This window comes from Triturus cristatus, chromosome 2_1 (genome assembly GCF_964204655.1).
Source record: "Triturus cristatus chromosome 2_1, aTriCri1.1, whole genome shotgun sequence".
NCBI classification, from domain to species: Eukaryota; Metazoa; Chordata; class Amphibia; order Caudata; family Salamandridae; genus Triturus; species Triturus cristatus.
The window spans coordinates 1,127,973,676-1,127,993,847 of record NC_140581.1 but is presented as its reverse complement, the minus strand read 5'-3'; the positions used below and the strand labels follow the sequence as shown (position 1 = coordinate 1,127,993,847).

The window sequence follows — 20,172 nt, the reverse complement described above, 5'->3', positions numbered from 1 at the left end:
GTTGGCTTATGGCTGCTGGCGTAGCTGCCAAGGAGCCCGGTGAAATCTCTGGTGGCTCTGCGGCTTTGTTTTGGGATCCTCCCCTCTTTCTATACTATATTTTTAGTTTAGGTGTAATATTGTATTATTATTATTTTAAAATGCGAGTGGGAGAAGGCGTGTAAGGTCAGCCGCTTTGCAGTAACCTCCTGACGCCCCACGCCCGTCACAGAGCGAGCCCTGACACCCTGTGAAGGTGGCCTCTCTCAACGCTCTGTTTCTGTACCGAGATGTTCACCTCCTCGCCTCGGTGCTCACTTTGTTTTCGCCTCTATGCCTCCAGGTGAGTCGTGGAGTTAGTTACTGGGGGTCAGGTGGAGGTAGAGGCGTGTCGGTGTACCATGTGCCTCCGTACTGCGGCTGTCGTTCCTGCTCCGGGAGCCTCTCTATGGATCCGCTGCTGCCGCTACCTCGAGACCTCCTTCCACCTCCTCTCGCGCCGCCTCCTCCTGCTGAGTGTGGAATAGAGGGGCACCCGCTCTTTCTCCCGAGTAGTGCCGGGGCCTCAGGAGGAAACGGGGATGTCTATCCATGAGGGTGCTGGCAGGAGTGTGGCCGTAGAGCGCGGTGAGCAAGCTGACGGAGCTTCGATCCAGTCCAACAGCCACGTTGAGCAAGAGGTGTGTGACCAGGTGAATTTCTGCTTGTTTCAATTTGGTACTGCTGACTCCGAACCCTCCGGAGTAGAAAGGGGCACCTGTCAGGACTGCCCACTGTCACCAGTTTTGTGTGCCATATAATGGAACCGTTGGCCCTCGCATTCGCACGGGACAACACTGTAGAAGACTGTGTACAATATCCTTGCACCAGCTGGTGATTTCACAATTTCGTATCATTATAAGCTAGTTTGCATTAAGACACTTTGATCTGGAACTTGAAGCTAGGAGGAGGGTGGTTACCCCCTCGGTGCACAGAAGATTTCCGAAACAGCTGGCCAAATGCGTATTGTTGGGTACCTGAACACTAAAACGACCTAGGAATGACCTTTCTCCCATTAGTATTGGTCAAGCATGTGTATACAAATTGAGCAATTTTGTGATACCTGCTCATCTTGTCAAGCAAGGGGCAAGTCTAAAGAACAGAACCAAGGCATTCCTTTATTTCTGCCAGTTGGAGTACATTTTGTCAGGTTGGTCTTGGTGGTCTTTCCGTGTGATAGCCAAGGTTTAGACAGGCATATTTCATGAGCTGGGTTGCCCACAGAGCAGGTCTAACCACAAAACAACGAGCAGGTGGACCTACAGCAAGGTGATGTGGGATGTGTTTAGTATAAAAAAAACATTGACCATTCCATACCATACCATTCCTAGACTTTAGTACTTGGTGAGGGATTTTTAGAAATTCCCAAGCATGGTGAATGCTTTGGACTAAAATCTAGGAGATGAAAAATCCTCTTGTCATGATATTTTTGTGTGTTAGGAAGCACACGATATGGGCATTTGGTGTAGACCATTTGTATTTTTGCATCTTTTATATGGACACCTCTTCATCATCCCCTTTACTTTGGTGAAAGATAGATAATATTGTAATCTGAGCTCTCCCGAACATAACATGATGGATTAAATGCTGTTCACCAAGACAAATGCACACTTAACGCAATGCATAAGATACTTAAGGAATAGTATGAGCAGAAGACAGCACTGACTAACTACCAAGAAGGTCACAAAGTTCTGATCATGAAATTTGTGAGAAATCAAGCTCTAGAGGACAAGTGGACTCTGCAATCCACTGTTCTAAAAAAGATCAATCAATCAGTATTTATAGAACACAGCTAATCACCCCAGAGGTTTTCCAGGTGCTGAGGTCTCATAGGTCTCTAGTTGAAGAGCAGAATCTTGAGTCCCTTCCTGAAGTCTTCTAGTGTGGGTGCTGTTCGTAGGTGGAAGGGGAAGTCGTTCCAGGACTTGGTAGTGAGGTAGGAGAATGAACGGCCTCCGCTATGGCTCGGAAAATGCAGGAGACTTGAGCGAGGGTGTGGGAGGAGGATTGCAGTTGTCTAGCAGGCTGGTGGAAGTTCAGGCGGCGGTTGATGTAGGCTGGACCCTGGTCGTGGAGGGCTTTGTAGGCGAAGGTCAGCATCTTCAACTGGCATCTCTTCTGGACGGTGAGCCAGTGAAGGGTTTTGAGGTGGGGTGTGATTTGGGTTTGTTGGGGAGATTGAGTCTGCCACCTGGGTTCTGTATGGTCTGGAGAGTGTCTTGAGGAATTAGGTGGTGGTACCAGCATAGAGTGTGTTTCAGTCCTCTAGCCAGCTGGTGATAGGGCTTGTTTGACTGTTTTCTTGGTGTTGATGGGGAATCCATCTGAAGATCTTGCGTAGCATGTGGAGGGTGTGGAAGCAGATGGGGGAGATTGCGTTGACCTGTCGTTTCATTGGGAATATGCTGTCCAGGATGATTCCAAGGTTGCAGGAGTGGTCCGACAGAGAGGTGTTCTTTCCGGAGCACTTTCAAGACGAAAGTCAATGTTGAGATTTAGGCAGCACTTATCCAGCTGGCGACATTCGTCATGCCATTTTGGAAGTTTGTTCTGGTGATGGTGGGTCTTCCATCAGTAAGAGGATGAGTTGGGTGTCGTTTTCAGAGGAGATGATAATGACTTCATGGGATCGGATGCTTTCGGCCAGTGGTGTGATGTAGGTGTTGAATAAGGTGGGGCTGAGAGATGATCCTTGGGGGATGCAGCAGATGGTGTTCTTGGGTTTGGAGATGAAGGGCGGGAGGCGGATTCTCTGGGTACGTCCTATTAGGATGGATGCAATACATTTGAGGGCGTATCCCTGGATGCTGATGTGGTGGAGTCTTTTGATGAGGGTGTGATGAGATACAATGTTGAACACTGCTGAGAGGTCAAGGAGGATCAGGGGTAAAGTTTCACCTTGGTCGAGGAGGGATCTGATGTCATTGCTTGCAGCGATCAGGGCGGTTTCAGTGCTGTGTTTAGCGTGGAAGCCGGATTGGGAGACATCGCGTAGGCTGTTTCTTTCTAGGTGTTCAGTGAGCTGGAGGTTGATGGCTTTCTCAAGGACCTTGGTGGGGAATGGGGCCAGTGAGATAGGTTGGTAATTTTTTAGTTTGCTGGGGTCGGCGGAGGGTTTCTTCAGTAGGGGTCTGACCTCTGCGTGTTTCCATGTGTTGGGGAATACGACAGTTGTGATGGATTTGTTGAGGATGGTGGTGAGTGCGCTACTGGTTTCTTTGTGTCCGAGGTTGAAGGCGTTGTGGGAGCAGAGTGGATGGGTCATGATGGTGGTGGTCGTCTGCATTGTGAGAGGCATCCAGGTAGTGAATTTTTAGATGTGGGTGTCATCTGTTGGGGTCAGGAGGACGTCAAAGTCCGTGGGTTGTGAGTTGAAGTTGTAGTGGATGGCAAATATCTTGTTGTGGAAGTAGTTTGCTAGAGTGTTGCAGACTTCTTGGGAAGGACGTTCCGTGTTACTGTGGCTACCAGGCAGGAGAGCACTCAGACCACATAGAGGCTAGCTCCAACCCACCAAGGGACTTTTCAGCATCGTCAGAGTGCAGGCATCTCTCTTTGCTTCTTTGAGGCATTGATGGTATTTGCTGAGGGCTGCTTTGAAGGCTAGTGTGTACCAGCCAGTGTTTTTGGTGGATTTGCTGGTGCAGACCATCTTCTTGGTGGCGACTTTGTTGGTGCAGTTGGAGATCCAGGTGAAGAAGTTCTAGACGACCTGTTTCAGGTTGCTAGCGGTGTCAGGCTGGGTGGTGCTGAGGGCGAATGTCCACTGGGTCACTGGTACTTTTTTGTTCCAGCTGCAGTAGGGGGGGGGCGCTTGGGGATTGTTTATGGCACCCAGGGGGCTTGCAATGGTGAAATGCACCATGCTCTAGTCATACCACGTGAGTTTGGAGACGTGGCTGAACTTGACTCTGTCACTGGCTGTGAAGATGGGGTCTAACGTGAGTCCTGCGCTGTGAGTAGGACAGGTGACAAGCTGGGTGAGGCCAATGTTGCTCATGATTTCCAGGAGATTGGTAGAGTTAGCATCCTTGTGGTCCTTGAGATGGAAGTTGAGGTCACTGAGAAAGATGTAGTGCTTGGAGTTGATGTCAAGGGGTGCGATGAATTCGAAAATGGCATTGCAGAAGCCTGTGTGGGGACCAGGGAGTCTGTAGTGGAGGGTCCCTCTGATGGTTGTCTTGGCGTCGGTTCGAAGCTGGAAATTGAGGTGTCCATGATTGGTGTGGTATTGTCTTCCGTGGTGGTGCAATGGAGGGTTTCTATGTGGATGATGGCGATGCCGCCTCGGTGTTGGCGAGGTCTCTGTGTATCATCTTGTAGCCATTGGGTGTTGCAGTGGCGATGTCGGGGGTTGAGCCAGGTCTCGTGATGATCACATTGGGGTGGTGGTGGTGATAGTATCCCAGATTTCAGTGGTGTGTTTGCATAAGGAGTTGGCATTGAGCAGAACGCACTGGTCCGCTGGGCGGGTGTGGTGCACAGTCCTGTGCGGGTGGGAGGTCCAGCGTTGCTTGTGAAGTGGCAGCTGCAGCAGGAAAAATTTCCTTCTGTTGATAAAGGAGAGGAGGTGCAGCAGCTGTTGTTGCGGCATCTGGGGGCCAGGATCTCAACAGTGGAGTACCGGTGGGTGGTCAGAGGACCAGGATTCCTGGTGCTGGGTGCAGTCTAGTCATGGACGGTTGCAGACAGGTTTGTCTTTGGTGCCCCGGCAGTGTGGCTGTCCTTCAGCCTCCATTAAGTAGGTCCCGGGGGCGGGAGGGGTACTGGGTGGCAAAAGGCGGGAATTGGTGAGGGTGGCAAAATACTGCGGGAAATGTTGCAGCAGGAGGCTAAGGGGAAAGAAACCTGCAACTATCTGATCTGGCACACACAGGCTAAGTTGGAAAAATGTAGTCAAACAGTCAGCACCATCCACTAACTATACAGGAAAAGAAGGCTTAATTGGCATGCACTCCACTAACTATACAGGGGAAAAAAAGGCTAAACTGGCACACGCTTTCAAGAAATGGCGGGAACCAGATATATGTAAATGATGGCAGGGGACAGGCAGCAGTGGTGAAAAAGCAGCATCAGCGGCCCAATCTGAGCAGTGGGGGCACTATCGGTGGCTGAAGGGAGACCTGCACAGAGACACGAGGGGAAGCTGGCAAGCACATGCTTAATTGGGCCATGCTGAGGCCTCCATTAAGTAAATCCTGGGGGTGAGAGGGGAGGTGGGAATTGGTGAGGGCAGCGAAAAATGGCAGGAACAGGTGCAGCGGGAGGCTGTGGTGGAAATAAGTGTGTGGTGATCTAATCTGGCACACAAAGGCTAGGCTGGCACAATACAGACAAACAGTCACAGCGCTATCCACAAACAATACAGGATAAACAGGCTAAAATGGCAGACATATGCAAGAAATGTCAGGAACCAGACACACACAAACAATGGCAGGGGACAGGCAGTGGTGGAAGAAAGACAGCGTCAGCAACCCAGTCAGAGCAGTGGGGGCCCAATCAGCGACTGCAGGGAGACCTGCACAGAGACACAAGGGGGAGTTGGCTAGTACCTCAGTGTAGTCACTGTTTTCGTTAATTTGGGCTGTGGTCATGATCATGAACCACCCTAGTCTGACGCAATAATGCTGCAAGTGTAGATGGCTAAAGTTGCAATAGCTGGAGAGAAAAACCGGAAGGAGAGTCTGCCCCTTACTCATTTGAGACTCTTAAGTGTTGCTCACTGAGGGAAGTTAATCTCTGGCGGCAGTCTTAAAACAGTTTATAGGCCTGTTATCACTGATGGAAAGTTTGAGGACCAGACATGATATCTGCACTTGGGATAGCCTCTCAGTTGCTAAAATACTCATATCTCTCCGCCTCCTTTGTAGCTACAAAGGAGCCCACGTTCATGTGTGTTGTAGAATGTATGCTCATGTTGGAGGTTGTCGAGTCAAATTTGGTGATCAACAGTGGCAATGACTCCTGTGAAGATAATGAGGAGCAGAAGGCAAGGGTTATATTCTTCAGAGTTTTATAAGGATTCAGCAATGACCTGCAGTCACACTGTTCTCAGTACTGCATCGGAGGTGTAAAAAGATTGATAGGCCTGAAAGAGGTGTGGCCGCCTATGAGATCCAGAAATTGCAGTGCCAAAATTCTCTTCAGAATGGTGTGGAGGAAGATGTTTGCTTGTGGGCCAGTTGTTGCTGTGGATCTCCGAATCAGATGGGATTTCTTGAGCAGGAGTGGGTTTTGATCACTTTCAGCATGACTGAGAACGTGCCAACACTGAGGGAGGAGTTGATGATGTTCAGATAGGGAAAATGACCTTGGGACAAGGGTGGATGACAGAATTGGGTAGGATATCATCATCATCAAATTTGGCTTTCACAGATTGGACAATGCTGATACGGTTGATGGTAGTGAGGGAGTGACAGAGTCCAGGTGGAGATGTTGTGGGAGGATAAGATATTTTGGGATTGTGCGCAGGGTTTCCAAGGCAGATTTTGCAGCATATGTCATTTGCTTTATGTTAGATCTGGGGGTCTCTAGTTGGCAGGGTAGGTACCACTGTCCAAGTAGGCACCCTTGCTTCTAGTCAGGGAAAGGGGGATACACTGTTAAGATAACCCCTGCTCACCCTCTAGGTAGCTTGGCCTGAGCAGTCTAGGCTATCAAAGGCAATGTGTAAAGTATTTGTACCGACCCTCACAGTAACACAGTGAAAACACCACAGATTTACTCCACACCAGTTTTAGAAAAATAAGGTATCTTTACTAAAAACTTCACAAGACCAAATACTACAGACAAACCAACATATAATTCAAAAGGTTACTTTAAAGATAGTTCACGAGCTTGCAGAAAGTACTCCAGGATGTAAAAGTCAGTGTTTTGCACAATGCGACTCTCAATGCACAAAATGCGACACTTTCGTGCCCAACAGTACCTGTAGTTGCGATAAGGTTCCCAAAAGCTATAACAAGGAAGATGGCAAAGGCGATGCGATACTCCTGAGATCCTGGGGAGGCTTTGCAGCAGCCCTGCTTCACGCAGCAGAGGTGGATGCGCCGGCTCCGATCTGTAAGGGGAGGATGCGATGACTTTGGCCTTCGTTGCGTAGGTTTCTTAGGGGGAAGCTTCACGCACAGGCTCGATGCGACACGCTTCGATGTGGCACGATGCGCGGCGCAGCGTTGTCTTCTGGCGCCGCAACTCTCGATGCGCCATGGAACGGGACTCTGCGTCGACGCACCAGATGACTGGAGACTTTCACGCACCGGCAGTGGTGCGGCTCGCAAACTGGTTCTGCGACGACCCTCGCAATGTCAGGATTCTTCATGCTTCGGAACTATGCTCGACGCACTCGGCGATGCGGGGACCCTGCATGTTGCGATGGTGCCGCGATGAAATTTTCCACGCACTCTCGTTCTTGCGACACGCAATCGGATGATGCGTTGGGTACCAGTTGCTCTTTTTCACGCTTCTGCTTCCCAGCTCCCAAAACACAGCAAAACGACCTCCTGAGGCCCCAAGACTGGGCAAGCACTCCAAGGCAGGTCAGAACTCTCTCAGCAGAGTTCCAGGGGAGCTGGTGGTGAAGTCCTTTTGTTCCTGGGACTTCTTAACAGGGAGCCAGCTCTTCTCTGGCCCTTGGATATCAGAATCAAAAGAAGGGGACACAGCAAAGTCCTTCCCCTCTCCTTGGCAGCAAAGCAAAAGAGCAAGCAGGCAGTCTTCTCCTCTTCAGTCCTTTTCAGCTTTCTCCTTGGCAGAGGTTTCTTCTTAGTTCCAAAGTGATCTAAAGTTTTAGGTGTCTGGGGTCCTCTTCTTATACCCCTCCAAGTCTTTGTCTCTCTGTGTCCCAGTGGGGGGATTCCCCTGCTCAAACCGGTTCCTGGGTGTGCTCTGCTCTGGAGCACCTGGTTCCTTTCAGAGTGAGGGGCAGGGTCGTTAGACGCTCAGCAGGAGGTGGAGCCTTCTTTGTGCCAGCAGAGGCAGAGTCCTCAGCCTGGCCAGCAGGGGGTGGAGCCAGCTTTGTGTTGGCAGAGGCAGCCCTATTCAAACCCAGGGACTACTCCTCCCACCCATCTAAAGCAGATCTCCCTATTCACCCTGCTGCTGACTCATCCAGGCTCCTGGAGCCACCCAGCCCATCACATGACACCAGTCAGCCAACCAGCACACAGGCACACAGGAACATTAAACAGGAGAATAGCTACTTTCTAAAAAGTGCTATTCTCACACAGTGAATTTAAAAACCATCTTGCTAAAAAGATGTATAATTAAATTCTGAACACAGAGATACCAAACTTGGATTTTCTATCTTGCCCTTATGGGAAGATAGACATGTAAACAGCCTTCCCCATTCTATCCTATGGGCAAGATAGCCTCTCAGCAGTGAAAAACGAAAATGGCTGTAATTCACTACCAGGGCATGTTACACACCTCAGTACATGCCCTACCTTCCAGATACACTGCACCCAGCCCAGGGGGGTACCTAGGGCCACCATAGGGATGCCTGACATGTACAGAAAGGGAAGGATAAGGCCTGGTCAGTGGGTGCACTGGCCAGGTCGACATGGCAGTCCTGGACTGCACATAGGCACTGCAAGCAGGCCTAAGACATCATTTTAGCGCTACTCCTGTGGGTGGCACAATCAGTGCTGCAGCCCATTAGTAGCATTTGAATCACCAGCCCTGGCACACGCAGTGCACTTTACTAGGGGCTAACAGGTGAAACAAATATACCAATCATGGATAACCAATCAATATAACAATTTACACAGAGAGCATATGCACTTTAGCACTGATTAGCAGTGGTAAAGTGCCCAGAGTCCTATGGCCAATAACCACGGGTCAGAAAAAATAAAGGAGGAAGAAGCAAAAAGTTTGGGGATAACCCTGCAAAAAGGGCCGTTTCCAACAAAGTGCTCAATATTGCACCTTTTGTTAATCAAATGGGGATAATGGGAGATTGAAGTAGCAAAGCACTGTGCTTGACTGCCTTAAAGTGTGCACTGCTTTCACTCTTAGGCTCCAATATTATGTGGTTTAGTAGTTAGATGTAGCTTGCTTAATAGAGAGTTTGCCTTGAGTGCGTGTAATTTTCAATTCTTGCTAGTCTTTGCAGGGATATGATGGTCTTTGAAAGTTACTGGTTATATGTTTTTCAGGTCTTGTAAAAAGCAGCGAGCAACAGAATTTGATTGGATCTTCTTAGACCAGTGAGGGATCTAAGAGTGGAGTTCAGAGTGTTTAGGAGGATTTCAATGTCATCTGCTGCACGGAGTTAATATGCAAAGAGGACTTCATCTATCATCTATAAAGTTGTTGAGTAGATTTTTGAAGGATTTGGAGCTGATGTTAGAAGGATTCGTTAGTCCTCTGAGGCTTTTAAAGTTTAAAGGTATGATGTGTATGCATAGATTTTCTCTATAAAATTATTAAAGAGGAAGTTTAAGATCGAGAAAGGAGGGGTGGCTAATATAGTGGGATCCATCTTATTATCAAGACTGTGGTCGGGGGCAAAAATGTAGCATGTAAAGTTGAGAGAGGCTGTGTGGTTCACTAATGACTTTGTTTTTGTGGGAGGTAGATAGGTTCAAGTCCCTAAGATGTGTTGTCAGTGTTAGAGATAGATGGAGCATTGAAGATATTGGAGACCTCCTTTTTGCCTTAGTCAGAGGGAGGTCTATGCAGTGGAATATCATAGAGTCAGTGGTGGAGAATATGGGGCATGTTGCGAAACAATTAGACATTGTGAGTAATTGGGATATTAGTAGAGTAGTGAGTATCCACCTCAATCATTAACCACGATCCTTGTCCATAATAAAAATAAAAATGGCCCAAAAACAACAAGAAATCCAATTGTAGAACCAAAGCCACGTATTTGTAAAGTTTTAATTTTTTTAACTAAAAAAAACATTAAGCACCAACCACGGTAATCTGGTTGCAACCAACTGGGGCAAAGGTATGTTTTAAGGCAGACTGTGATTAAATACGGGTCAAATACAACAACCAGGCACTTCCCATTCAAAATGTTACCTTTGTACTCAGAAACTTTTATAGAGCAAAAAGTCTTCAGCATGGCAAGGCAGCAGGCTGTAGCCAAAGAGGGCTTGACACTGTTGGATGTCGTCAATGGCTGTCCAGCTGAATCAAATTTAGTGCTCCAGAGAAGAACAAGTGGGAGCTGTGCTGAATTAAATCCCAGCAGCAACGCACCTTCTTTGGATCAGCTTGGCAAGTTGGTCCTGGTCACACACTAGTATTCAGGGGGAAAGTTTGCAAAAAGGTCCAGGTTTCAGGAAACTTTAGGAGTACACTAGCTAAGGGTCCAAGACCTAGGATTCAGCACTTAAGGGACAATACTCAGTCTAGCAGGGGCCAGTAGCACAGTCCAGGGCAGGTCCAGTTGGAAATGGTCCACTGGAAATGCAGGAAAAGGGCCTCTTGAACCTAGAAGGGGAACTCAATACCATTTGGGTTGTGAATGTGTACTGAGATATGGGATTGATGTGTCTATTGTCCCAGTTTTAGCTAATAGTTTTTGTATATCAATTATTTTACCATGTTTTAAAGACATTTGTGAATGCTTTTCAGAATGCAGCGATGATGACTTCATGAAAAATTCCTGAAGCAGAGTTGCTGATGGTAAGATTTAGATTGATTTTTTTATGCTTTTGTATACATGAATCTGTTTGTTGCTCTGTATTTTATATTTGTTACATTTCTGTTTGGAATTGTTTTCTTAGTGGTAGTGCCAGACACATGAACTATGCTGTGGTGTTTCACAGATTATTGAATGTGAGAATATTATTTTTATTAAGCTACTATCATGAGAGCCCACTGAGATTTTATATATGTTTTTGAAGCATATTTAGCATGTTGGCAAACTGTATAGGAGATTGTCATTAATTCCTAGCCCATGGGCATGTTGGGCTGGCCTACTTGGCCAGAACATTTGTTTTACTGGTAAAAACAACCATTATTTTCACTTGTCATATGTTATTGTATTTAATTTGTTGACAGAGTTATGTTATTTTCTCTCATCTACTGAAATTTGATGGGGACCAGAGTTACGATGTGCATGCCCAGCTGTTAGTTTTTATGAGTTATGACATTTACATATGCCCAAATTGTAATGTATGAATACACATCAATGTACCACAGTGTTGAGCTATGGTATTTACGTATGAACATTTTTCAATGAATTACACCCCATGTTGCTCTATGTTTACAATGTTTGCATAGTCATATTCATGATTATAAAGTGGTGTACTTATGTCTCGATTCTCATGATGGTACTCTGCTGTGAAACACAATATCTACTGTATGTATATTTTGAAGATTGAATTGAGGTTCTACAACCAATGGCTAGGTCAATATTGTGTATATATTAATAGCCATCACACCACATGTTGTCCTATGTTGATATTCTTTATATTTTCATTATGATGTAACACATACATTGTTTTCTATTCACTGTGGCCGACACACGTGAGCAAAGTGTCCAGCCGAAATGTTTGGGGTGTATCACGTCCGTGCCAATAAATTCCACACTGCCAACAGCATCAGGGCGCTGATTTTCTTTCAATATCATTGTTGCTGCTATCTGGGTTCTATGTATGTGTGTGTGAAGTGAAAAATCAAAGGTTTAAATTTAGCTATAGCTAGGAAAACGTAATTTATTATTTCTATGCAAAACCAACCTAAGCTACATAAACATTAAAAACTCTTAAGTTATAGTTATAACTTTAGGTTACATTTTGCACCCCGCCCAAAAATGTATATTGCTCGTACACCTGCGTTTCACAGTGTTGTCCTCTTGCTAGCCACAGTAAATTAACTATGTCACCCCTCAAACATGCACAGTGTTCTCATAAATGACGTCATTTCTGATGTCATGGGTCTTGTTATGAATGCTATTATTTAACATGCTATAAGTGATGTAATCTGAAAGGGTATAAGCAGTGCATGGGGAAGGCACCACTTATAGTTAATTTACTGTGCCTAGCTAGTTGACAACACTGTGTATGGAGGTGCACAAGTTATATTCATTTTTGGATGGAGTGCAAAATATAAATTAAAGTTATAAGTAAAGCTTTAGAATCTCTAATATTGGTGTGGTTTAAGTTGGTTTTGTATAGAAATAATACACTAAGTTTTACTAACTATAACTAATCGTAAATCATTTTTTTTATTGAATTTGTATGTTCTTTTTTTTTTTTAAGTTGTTTTTGTTTACAGTGGAAGAAAGTGTCCTATAAATGATTGTCGCTTAATGGAGTGTTGTTGATTGGAGTGTCATTGAGTGGGGTGTAACAGAGTCGAGTGCCATTGAGTAGAGTGTCGTACAGTAGCATAAAGTGAAGTAGAGTGTTGCAGAGTGGAGTGGCATACAGTGGAGTACAGTGCAGTAGAGTATTGTGGAGTGGAGTGTCGTCGAGTCTAGTGTTGCAGTGTAGAGTGGATGAGAGTGTCGTAGAGTGGAGTGTCGTAGAGTGGAGTGTCGTAGAGTGTTGAAGAGTGTGTTAGAGTGGCATAAAGTGTCATAGAGTGGAGTGGCATAGAGTGGTATAGAGTAGAGTGGAGTAGAGTGAAGCAATAGAGTGGAGTAAAGTGGAGTAGAGTGGCATAGAGTGGGGTTGATTGCTGTAGAGTGTTAGTGCATCTGCCGGTTCAGAAGAGCAGTGAAGGCAAAGTAGTATGCCAAATGTGTGCTATCTTTATTTGGCCCTGCTTTGCATACGCTGGGGTATATTTACAAAAGAATGGTGGAGCGCAGCGTTAAGCCAAAATAGCTAATGCCGCGCACTGCCATTCTGAAAACGCAGGGATTCACCGTATTTACAACAATACGGTGCATCCCTGCGTTTTCCCTAGCGCCGGCGCTGAACTCAGCAGCCTCACGCCAACGGTGGCACCATTGCACCATAGTGCAAGAGTGCCTGCATTGAGTGAATTATTGTTTATGTGCAGGAAGTTGACCCTTCCTGCACATAAACAATCCAGAATGGTGATTTGTAACTTCTATGTCCGCTGCATTGTGCAGCACACATAGCACTTGCAAATCATCATGTTTTAAATGATTGTTTATGTGCAGAAAGGCACACCTTCCAGCACATAAACAATCATTAATTGCATTTTGCTGTTTCTATCTGTACTGCACAATGCAGCACACAAAGAGAAACAGCAAAAGCGAGGATCCTCGTTTCACCATGTTAAGACAAGGTTTTCCATGGTCTTGTAAATAGGGAGCAGCGTCAAAATCAATTGATGTTGAAGTGGAACGCCCACTGCAACATCAATTGCCCACCCCTTTAACCCCTTGTGTGCCCCGCCCTTTCCACGCCCTGTGCCGGGCGTTGAATTAGCGGGCGGGGTTCATGACGAGATAGTCTCGTCATGGGCACAGCGCAACCGCGGCCCATGACGAGACCATCTCGTCATGGGCACTCAAGGGGTTAATGCTAAGTACAGCGTGAAAGGGTGCCTTATTTACAAGGCGGGGTTAAGCCACATTAAGTGGCTTAACGCCGCTTTGTAAAGAAGGCAAAGCCCCTTTCGCCACAGAAACGTCAATAAAATGTACTCTCCTGTTGCGGTAGGGGCTTGTAAATATGCCCCTTTGTATTTTGTTTGTCTGTAGCAAACTGACGAAACTAGAGTTTGTTGCAGAAAAAGAAAAACGAAATAGCCTAACACGCTTTGTCTTATCTCTGAGCGTGTGGGTGTCATTTCTCTGTTTTCCTCTTCTGGCCTGCCAGGCTTTTCTGGGCAGTCCAGAACAGGGAAAATACACATGGGATGGCCCACTCGAAAGTAGAGTACACCATCTGATGTAGATTGACCAGTGGTTAAGTAGTGGATGGGCTCCTCAGTCAAAGGTTCCCAACAATGGAGCCAGCTGAGGATGTGCCCCCAAAACCCAAGTGTCCGCTCTGACACTATGGGCTTGATTACAATGTCAGTCGGAGTTGCCTTCGACAGACACCATCACGGTTTTGGGACCAACCGACCTCTGGTCGGCGGCCCTGACACCGCAATTACAATGCAACCACACACATTGGGGTCGCATACTCCCATTTCTCTATGGGAGCTTGTGCTGTGGCCGTACACCGGCCGTAGCACAATCTCCCATAGAGAAATGGGAGTTTGTATAAATCCCTGCACCTCACGGTGCCTGCGGATTTACAGGGGGGCACCATAGGTGCCCCTTCGGCCCCCAACCAGAGGCCGCAGGGAGAAGGGGGCCCTGCTAGGGGCCCCCAAATTCGCTTTCCAACAGGCTGGAAAGCCTGTCGGAAACCGTCAACGTAATCCTGATGGCAGCAACGCCGTTGGATGGGATTATGTTGCAGTCTCCCACTGGCCGACAGGCTCCTGGAGCCCATCGGAATCCAGCCGGAATGACCGGCCGGTTTCACTTTCGACCACCTAGATTGTAATTAGGCGGTCGGAAGTGAATCTGACAAGGTGAGTCGGAAAGCCTCCGACCTGAGTTTAGAGGCTTTCCGAATCACATCGTAATAGGGCCTTAAATGAGGTGAGGGAACCACAAATTTAGCAGAGTTGCTGCATATCAACTTTAGATGGGGCTCCAGCATCTCCAAACAGAAAATGAGGCCCTTAGTGTCAAGCTTTTGTTACAAGAGCAGGCTGCTATTTACATGGTATGTAGTATGAGGACCTTCCTTTTGCTGTGACTCACAAACAATATATCTTTTGTGGAAGGAGTGAACAAAGGAGAGACAGATGCAGTGGGAGGCAAGTGTGTGACTTTGATCATTCCAAAATCAAGGGTCAGATGTATTAAATGTTTTTAATGGGCACAAGTAGTCTGAATTACTGTTTGTGACAGCGAAAATCATTTGTTCCTTGTAATAATGACATTTTAGGCATCAGCAAATTTTTACAGACTCCTAAAAGTGGTTTGTGATGCCTTACAAATCACCATTCAGAAAGGGATATATTGTAGGTGTCCCCTAGAAATAACGATTCAGTATGAGGTTTATAAATGTTTTGAGACCAAAATCCTTACAAAACAGTGAAAAATGACTGACTCTCGAGTTGTGGTGGTAAGCCATTCACAAAAGGAAAGGGGTGGATTCCCCTTTGTGAATGTTAATGTTTGATAGGAAGTAGGCAGTGGTCCAGGAGTCAACTGACAACTCTAAAAGTAACTTTGTGTAAAAAGCACTTTTCTTTTGTAAATGAAGCACCAGTTCCTTTAAGCCCAAAATTGTAACCAAAAAGTTTATTTTACTGAATGGTTTTCACAGACATAGTGGTCTGCTGACCCTAGCATACCACCATACCTGTGATGGCAACTATTCGCAGTGAGTCACAATTTGCGACTTAACTAATTAATATTCATGAGGTAGGTTGGATTGTCACCCACTCCCAATTGGAATTTTACTAACTGACCTATTGGTACATAGGTCACTTAATAAAATTAACTACTGGTTGCAGAAAGTTTGATCGCAAGTTGAGCACAGTTTTTTGCAACACGCTTTCAGTCCATCAGGCAAAAATCGCTAAGGATTGAAAAACGAGGAGTGAGTTGTCTATGGCAAAGTCCATGACTGATGTTTCGATTTCTTGAAAGTTGGATCAGTAGGGTTCAGAGTCCTGGTAGTACAATTTTTGGATTAAGAAACAAAATCTGACAATCTCAAGCAAGGAGAGCAGACTAGCTTTTCCCATGGGCGTTAATAGAGGGTGGCCAGAAATTATAGGTGTGACCTCTAGGCAACCAATTGCAACCTGTGCCACTTTGCTTGGACCCCCAGCCTGGCTCAAGGCCCTAAGTCATATTTGTGAGAACACGACAAATCAAGTTCTGGTTAGATTTTAAATGATGGCTTTCACTTAAAAAACTATGTTGTGCTGGTCAGTGGGAGGGCTCTGCTGTGCAGTACATGTGTACTAGTAGCAGCCTCTGTTACACATGTAAGGGCATTTACTTGCTCATCATGCCACCTCAGATAGACCCTGCCATCAGCCTTGGTCCTGCTCCAATAGGAACAGTCAAACCGGAACTGCCAAACTAGGTCCTCTTTGCAGCCAAAGAAAAGCAACCCAATACCGGTTTCAGCTTAATTTGGCCATTTCAGTCAGGTGCAACTTGTTTCCAGTGGCACAGTGAACACAGGACCCAGGTCTGCGCATACCTGTCACACTTAGGACACCGCACTGTCTAGAATGGGACAGTGGATGAAAACGATGGTCTGGTATGTGTTCCAGGGCAATTGCCAGTTACTGAAATTAAGTCAAGTATTCCTTCCATCATTTTATTGTTTTTGAAGTAGATGCCCTAAGTGTGATGGGTATGACCCCATGTGTATCCTGTGCTCACTGTGCCATAGCAATCAAGCTATATAACTCACTGATGAAGCATAAGTAGCTAAAAACTGATCAGGGGTTGCTTGTGTTCCCATCTGAAAGGGACCTGGCCTGGCCGTTTGGGCTAGACTGTTCCTATTGGAGCAGGACTAAAAACTGATTTGCAAAGGCAGGTCTATGTCTAGAATGCCTCAGAGGGCAAAAATGATGGTGTGGAATGTGGCCCTGAGCGTTCACCAGAGGCTGAAATAAATTCAAGCATTCTTGTAGTAGACGTCTCTCTCTATTGTTCTTGCAAACGTGGGCACTACTCAGCCATGTGCGCACAGCCTAGCCTCACCGCTTCTCCAGGTTGCACCAGCCAGAGTTTGGGGTACAGAGAAGACATTTGATTAATACGACGTGCCTCTCAGATAAGAACAATTGGGCGTCCACTAAATGCAAACTAAGCTAGACCCTAGAATCATGGTAGTAAGTGTATGTTTAGGAGAATGCATGGAGTATGGAAAGGCACTCTTGCAAATTGTTGGCACACGCTGATCCCACATTGATTCGAGCTCCAATCTAAATGGTTTCAAGACGATTTACAGTGAGCAAAGGGTAGTTTGCAAAGGTGACATGAATCTGAGCGACTCATTTCCTTACTATAAAGCCATACTTTCATAGGCGCTGGAAGACGTGGATTGGGGGTGCTACAGCGCCCCCAAAATAACCATACTGGAGTTCAAAAAGTGAAGGAGCATTATTTTGTTTCTATCCTGTCACGTTTGCTGTGCTTCAAAAACAGAGGTCAAATGTCAGTCCAGTCTTCGATCTACTGCTCATTGTTTTAACATGGAGACTGGAATTTACTTTTCTTTCTCCTACTGCAGAGTGTGAGGATTTTTATAAAGTAAACTTGTTGCGGGATTCTGCACCTACACAGAACTATGCACAGGAAAACAGGACCTCGGTGTATAGGGGTGTACCAACCTATCACCTTAGTACCCAAAATCTCAAAACCGACAAGCTATAGTGTCTGATTCGTTCTTCTCCAAAATCCCGAAGCTACAGATGATTAGACAACCCAGAACACAACACTCCCGACTCTCTCAGGAATCAAGGTAGTAAGACATACCCTTTTGCTCGCTCACTCGTACTTGTCTTCAAAAAGAATTGGCATAGACACTGTAATAGTTCAAAATGTTTGTTTTAACTATCGTGCTCTATAATGTAGAATACAAGCCACTACCAGCTGCAAAATGCATAAACACAGAGTACGAAGGGGGAAGTCATTATATAAAGACAGTGAAAAAAGGACTATAAGGCCTAACCACCCTCCCCTTGGCTGGAAGAAGTTTATTATATAAAAGAAGATCTCTGGGCTTTGTCAGCAGACCCCATACCTTAAAGCCTAGATGTAAGGTTTACATCATAGGAACAGCATAGCTCGTCTCCATGGAAAGGGCTCTCTCCAAGTGTGTGTTAGAACAACATGCATCCCCGTAACATCAAAGCACGAGTCTCCAGTAACTCAGCTGTGTTTAGCATGTTTTGTCTAGGTGCTAGGGACTGACCAGAACAGAATAACAAAGGGCATTGTTTATTGACCTTTCACATCGTGTTCAGACTAAACTCCAGTCACTCAGCAGAGAACGTGAAAAGCAGACAGTTCTCATGGGAAAGGCATAAACAGAGTCTTGCAAAAATAAAGTCTTGTAGTAACGTGTGCAAAAGCAGCATCATGGCAGCAAAGCTCATGCTAACTTAGCAATGTCGACAATGACCATAATGGCCATATAACAAACTATGCCCATCTTGCTGGTGAAAGAAATGGTTGTTGGTTGTAATTTTCTTTTAACACACAACAACATTTAAATACCCGTAAATGAACTGTGCAAATATTTCAAAATAAGCAAAAAGTTAGGAAAGCACAAATGAAGCGCTGTGTTCTAATTCGGGGAGAGGATGTAGCCTTATGGCTGGAGCGGTCGACCTCGAAGCTGGGGAGCCAGGTTCGAGTCTCGGCAACGAAGCTAAAACATCCTGTGATTCTGGGCAACCTCACTTAATCTCCCCGTGCCTAACAAAAATTGAAACTAGTGCTCATGTAAAGCGCTCTCATATCCGATTTCTCTGGTCTAGATCGCGCTATATAAAACTCTAAAAAAGAAAAAAAATCAGAAGTGTGATGGAAACAAAGATTTTAGTAGGATCAAAGCAATTCAAGACACTTTACTTAGTGATGCGCAGATGACAAATATTCGCTGAAACCCAATTTTTACACATTAGCATTTGTGCGCCGTATAGTTTTATTAGCAAAAGTGTATCTCTGTGCAAATGTAGTGGTCATTTCAATGGAAAATGGTCTGTCGGTAAATGACTGACTACACCCTCATCGTTTAGTTATATATTTGTGACTGTGTGCTCTTAGATGAGACACCAGCTACCTACTACAGCCTTCCCACTCTCCTGCTGAACTGGCGTAGCTCACTTGTGACACTTTTTCTTTGTGTAACGTTTGGATTTTTCATAATTCCTATGAGAACAGTGATGTGAGATGGGTGGCAGCACCCCCCACTCTGAAAATAGTTCCAGCATCACTGCATACTTTGGTCGGACATTATGGTAGTTGTTTTGACAATGAATAAATGCAGCATGGTTCTTACTTGTTGAAGCATGTTGTGCTCTTGTGCTTTAAGGACAATCTTATATTGAGAATGATGACGGTCTTTGGGATACTAAATGAAACATCTCATGATTCTTTACCTCATTCCACGAGGCAGGGATTTAGAGAACTCCCAGTCTGCAAGATTTGGGCTCTATTCATCCTCCACAGGTTAACCCTTTCCTCACTGGTGCCAAAAAGACAAGGGTCTTATGAATCTGCTTTTCATAGTTTGGTATCATTCGGCAGAATAAACCAAATTAGAGGGTCTTTAAAATTGATAGTTAGCTTCAGTGAACATTAAAAAAATGGAAAGTGTTCAGCATCTTGTGCAGGCAGGCATTTTCAGGGCAGCATTTACTTTAAATTAATTGGGTCATCAGTGTTGCCCTTCACATTTGCTATGGGGTGCTATGTCCAGAAGGGGGCTACACTTGCTTCCTGCACCTGCCTGTTAATAGATAATAAAGGTGAATGTGAATGCTGCATGGGATGTGCACATTCCATTTCGATGGGATGCATAGACTGCCTGGAATGTGGTGATGTTCAGCCATCTGTACAAAGACAGATAGTCCTACTCTTACATCACACAGGTGGGTAGTCAGAGGCGCAACTAGAGCCACATTTCGGGGGGGGCTATGAAAACATTTCGGGGGGGCTGAATCTTTAAGCAATAGGCAGAGTGGAGCTGCAGGGGCTCTTAGACGGGATGAAACAACAGGAAGGCCTCATTAACATGCAAATGGTCTTTGAAAGACCTGTGAAGTGCTCGGGTGCGGCTGTGTGTGTGCCCAGGAAGCTGTCTCATCCCGGGCTGTCACACACGACGGGGGGGGGGGGGGCTGAAGCCCTTTGAGTCCAATGGGTGTTGCGCGCCTGTGGGTAGTGGTAGAGGGTCTCTGCTGCCCATGCCTAAGCGCTTTATAAGTAAGTCAGTCCAATAAAATTGCTGACTCAGTCACACATTGTTCCATCGTGGTTAGTCACACGGTCTTTTATTTTTAGCCAACATACAGTGTTTCATTTCCAGTTTGGTGTAACAAAGGGCCCCGCAATGAGGGGGGTGAAGCTTTAAATGGCCCCCTCAGCACAGTACCCTGGCATGACAGCTCCTGAGTGAATACAGTGTGGGGGGGGGGCTTCCATGTACTTTGCAGGGGGGCCTCCTCAAGTTTCTT

General features: G+C 45.9%; 1 long non-coding RNA gene across 1 annotated transcript in view; it reads left to right on the top strand.

Annotated features, from left to right (window-relative positions):
• The first annotated feature begins 407 nt into the window (after nucleotides 1–407).
• LOC146866465 (uncharacterized) overlaps nucleotides 408–20,172 on the top strand; it is a 158,263-nt gene continuing 138,498 nt past the window's right edge. The window contains exons 1-2 of the long non-coding RNA XR_014976810.1: nucleotides 408–659; nucleotides 10,603–10,653. This is a non-coding gene — a long non-coding RNA (uncharacterized LOC146866465). The remainder of the gene's footprint in view (nucleotides 660–10,602; nucleotides 10,654–20,172) is intronic.